The 4524-nt window shown below is 66.8% G+C and overlaps 1 protein-coding gene across 1 annotated transcript in view; it reads left to right on the forward strand.

Annotated features, from left to right (window-relative positions):
• Window positions 1–364: 364 nt before the first annotated feature.
• Window positions 365–4524, forward strand: part of LOC117887057 (myosin-10-like) — a gene marked incomplete at its 3' end in the record, with an annotated part of 12842 nt that continues 8682 nt past the window's right edge. Inside the window, 1 exon segment of the mRNA XM_034789291.1 lies at window positions 365–656.

The raw sequence follows: 4524 nt of genomic DNA on the forward strand, positions 1-4524 counted from the left end.
GGGGGAGCTTTGCTAGTCCAATGACTATCTGCCCCCCCGACTCTGGGCCCCAGACAATGGGCCCCATTGATCCCTCCATCCCCCGTCCCCCCCCCCAGCTTCACACAAAGCGCCCCATTCAGTTTCCACTCGCCCCACCCCAAAAGCATTTCCCCTCCGCCGATTGGCCAGAACCCCTGCCACTCACCTTTACCTCCCGCCCACGCCGTAGTGGGCGTGGCCTTCCTCCCCCCACCAACCTATCTCAGGGCGGCTATAGGGTCCCAGCCCCCTGCCATTGGTGGGCTGCCTCCGGAGGGGGCGGGGCCAGCGCAGGGGACACCTCCCCCCAGTCCGGGACAGCTCAGTAGCTCCTTGGCCGCTGGACCGGTAGCACCTGGGCTGATGTGGGGGCACCGGGGGGGCCTGGCTCTGTCCCCTCCCCCACTCTCCTGGGGGGGCACCCGGCTGGCGGGGGGGGGGCTTGGGCCTTGGGCCTGGATGCTTCCAAAAATGCAATAATCTAATTGCATAAATTTACATAAATTTGCATAATCACCCGGCTGCCTCTCCGGGCCAGTGAGCACGGCTCGGCCTTGTCAATAGCCCGTGAGAGCTGCGCCCCCTCCGCGGCCAACACCTCCCCGGCCCGGACACCTTCCTCCGGCCCTGCTCAGGTAACCCCAGCGCAGGCGGGCGCCGGTCCCGGCCCGTGATAGGAATGGGGGGGGCCGTGATCCGGTCCCAGGGGGCCCGTGATCCCCAGCAGGGACCCGGCCCGGGGGTCCTGTTACCTCGTCCCAGGGGTCCCGTTATCTGCAGCAGGGGGCTGGCCTGGGGGTCCCGTTATTCGCAGCATGGACCAGCCCGGGGGTCCTGTTATCCACAGCAGGGGGCTGGCCTGGGGGTCCCGTTATCTGGTCCCAGGGGTCCCGTTATCCACAGCAGAGGGCTGGTCTGGGGGTCCTGTTATCTGGTCCCAGGGGTCCCGTTATCTGCAGCAGGGAGCCGGTCCGGGGGTCCCGTTATCCACAGCAGGGGACTGGCCTGGGGGTCCCGTTATCTGGTCCCTGGGGTCCCGTTATCTGCAGTGGGGGGTCCCCTTATCCGGTCCCTAGGGTCCCCTTATGCTCAGCAGGGTGCCAGCCTGGGGGTTCCCTTGTCCTACCCCAGGGGCCGGCCTGGGGCAAGGCCGGTTCGGTTTTGTTCCTGTGCAATGACATGCCACGATTCCCTTTCCAGGCGAGATCTGGCGGGTGGGGTGGGGAACGGAACCTGCTCTCCAGCGGGTCCGTGTCTCGCTCGCATGCCCGGGGCAAAGAGCCTGCGACCTGGAGCCATTCGGAAGAGAGGAACCAGGCCGGGCAGGCACCTTGAGCCCCCAAAGCGGGGTCTCTTAGGGCGAGAGAGGCCGGAATTTTTCTGTGGCTTATGCTAGCCAAAGCGGCTCAGAACGTGGCATGAAATTCCCCCGGCGCGGGGGGAAATTCCCATGTTGGCATGTAGGCCGGGGAAGGCTTTTCGGTGCCGCTCCGCGCGTGGGACTGAGGCGGGTTTGTGCCAGGGGGAAAAGACGCCCGGACTCTTAGCTTTCCATAGGAGTTAAGTCCGTGAGCTGGCGGCTCTGCCCTCCCCACTCCCTCGCGTGCTGAGCGACGCTGGCGACTGGCAAGACATCTGTCCTTGTTTTGCTGGGCCGTGGGCCCTGCGTCCCCGGAGAGGGGCTGGTTTCTAGCCGCGGTGGGTCGGCCCTGGCAAACGCAGCGGCTTATGCCCGGAAGTTTACGTACGACCTGAGTGCTCGCGGGTATTTTGTGTGGCATTGGATACCCGCGTTGCTTGGCGCATCAAACTCCTGCTGGCTCGTGCCAGCCCAGCCCAGCTGAGTGTGGGGGTGGTTATACCGAGCTAAAAGTGCTGGCACGGGTCTACCTGCTGGAATAAACTCCCCCAGGGTAGGGCCCCTTTCATACCGGGAGAGAAGTCCCCACGCGTCTAGATTTTGCAGGCTGCTCTCCCAGTACAGGCCCCTCTCCCCGGGCCTGGCACCCTGGAGAGAATTGCACCGTATCAAATACCCCCTGCGCCGTTTTGCCAGGCCCAGCCAGGCTCGGGCTGGAGCTGCAGCCGTAAGGACTGGGTTAGGCTCTGAGCGGCACCGGGCCGTGGTGGGGACGGGAATCGTAGCCAGCAGCTGATTCAAACTGGCGGGGGTGGAGCGGGGGCCCCCGTCCGGTTGAAAGGGACGAGGTGGGGATGGGAGGGCCCCGTCTCCGGGAGGGAGGGCGCCCGTCACTGGGGCGTCTGGGCGCCGGGCCGGCTGTATTTATATCCCCGGCTCCTTTTGCACCGAAAATAGGCGGCCGGCCCTCGTGTTCTTGGCAGGAGCCCTGAGCCCGAGGGGAGGCTGCCAGACCAATTAGCTGGCGCGTCGGGATCGGGGAGCCCGGGGGGGCGGAAGATGGGCGGTGGGGAGATGGGCGGGAGATGTCTCTTCAGTGACAGTGCAGGGTTGGGGGGGGAAGGAAGGGAGAGAAGAGGCCGCCGGGCATTCTGGGACTGGGCCTTTCCTTAGGGAACTTTGATCTTTCAGATTGGCGGGGGCAGGGAATGGGATGTGGGGATGTTTCCGTCCAAGCTGGTCCCATGGCTCTAACCACTAGTCCCCACTCCCCTCCCCGAGCTGGGATAGAACCCAGCAGTCCTGGCTCCCAGCCCCCCCTGCTCTAACCACTAGTCCCCACTCCCCTCCCAGAGCTGAGGAGAGAACCCAGGAGTCCTGGCTCCCAGCCCCCCCTGCTCTAACCACTAGTCCCCACTCCCCTCCCAGAGCTGGGGAGAGAACCCAGGAGTCCGGCTCTGATCACTAGACCTCACTCCCCTCCCACCTCCATCAACACCCCTAGGCAATAACTGCCCATATAGAGGGAGGTTGAGGGCAGGACAGGACAGGGAGATGGATTCCCCCACCCGACCCCGGCGCATCTACCCCGGGATCCCGCCCCCTCTCTGCCCACGGGCCCATCTCCCCCGGCGTTGGCAGACTCCCTGCCTGGTGCCCGCTGAGCTGGGGGGGGGGGGGAGGCCCAGCCAGACGCTTCATGGGGGGGCGGGGGGGGGGGGGGACTGACGCAGCCCGACCTGTGGGTCTCAGAGGCATTCCTGGCATTCCACAGCACAGACCACAATTATGCTGAGAGCACCCCCCCCCCCCCCCCCTGGGCCTGGCTCGGAGCCCTGACCCTGCCAGAGCCGGGGAGAGAACCCAGGAGTCCTGGCTCCCAGCCCCACCCCCAACCACTACACCCCACTGCCCTCCCAGAGCTGGGGAGAGAATCAGTCACGATGGCCAAAACCTGCTTGTGTCTCCTAGGGATTATTTCCCCCTGAGGCATCGGGGCCCGACCTGCCTGCCTGGGGAGAGCGCCCCCTGCTGAGCCCCCGCCCCGCTCCCTGCAGCCCAGCGCCCCCTAGTGCTGCCCTAGGGCATCGGGGCCAGTCCTGCCTGCCCAGGGAGAGCCCCCTGCTGAGCCCCCCACCCCCCGCTCCCTGCAGCCCAGCGCCCCCTAGTGCTGCCCTGTGGTATCGGAGCCAGCCNCCCCCCGCTCCCTGCAGCCCAGCGCCCCCTAGTGCTGCCCTGTGGTATCGGAGCCAGTCCTGCCTGCCCGAGGAGAGCCCCCTGCTGATCCATCCCCAGGGCAGTCCGGTGGGTCCAGCCGTGTTGTGTCTCCTCCACGTGCTGACCTGGCCAGAACCTGCTTCGCCAGCTTCCCCACTTGGCAGCAGCGCAGTGGCAGGAGGTTCCCCAGGTGTCTCAGGGGCCTCTGGCTCAGCCGCGGCGCGCCCGGCAATGCCCGCTCCGGGCGCCGATTGATGAGCTAATTAACGGGCTGGCTGGGCACAGCTGGCAGGAGAGTGGGGGCTGGGCTGGGCTGGGTTCCCGTCCCTCCCAGGGCCGGGGTGTCGGCTGGGACGCAGCCGATCACTGGGGTCGGGGTTCTCTCCCTGGCTCTGGGAGGGGAGTGAGGTCTAGTGGTTAGAGCAGGAGGCTGGGAGCCAGGACTCCTGGGTTCTCTCCCTGGCTCCGGGAGGGGAGTGGGGTCTAGCGGTTAGATCGGGGGGGCTGGGACCCAGGACTCCTGGGTTCTCTCCCCAGCCTGGGCGGATGCGGTTGGAGCAGGTGACTGTGGAATTTGCACCCTGGCCTGCTGAGCCGCCAGATCCACCTGCCTTGGGTCCGGGCCAAAGGGCGGGGGAGTCATACCTGCCTCTTCGCTCCTTGTTAGGGAATGAGCTGAGCCCTGCCCTGCCCTGCCCTGGGGCGGGGGGACGGGACGACACACCAGCCAAGATACAAAGTATTGGCGCGTCCAAGCAGCGGGGCAAGTGACCCCCCCCAGCTCTGCCGGTGCCCCTCACTCCCGAGCCGCAGCCCCTGCTAGGCCGGCCCTGGGCTCCCCCCAGCTCTGCCGGTGCCCCTCACTCCCGACCTGCAGCCCCTGCTAGGCCGGCCCTGGGCTCCCCCCAGCTCTGCCGGTGCCCCTC

The sequence above is a fragment of the Trachemys scripta genome, chromosome 14, assembly GCF_013100865.1.
Source record: "Trachemys scripta elegans isolate TJP31775 chromosome 14, CAS_Tse_1.0, whole genome shotgun sequence".
NCBI lineage: Eukaryota > Metazoa > Chordata > Testudines > Emydidae > Trachemys > Trachemys scripta.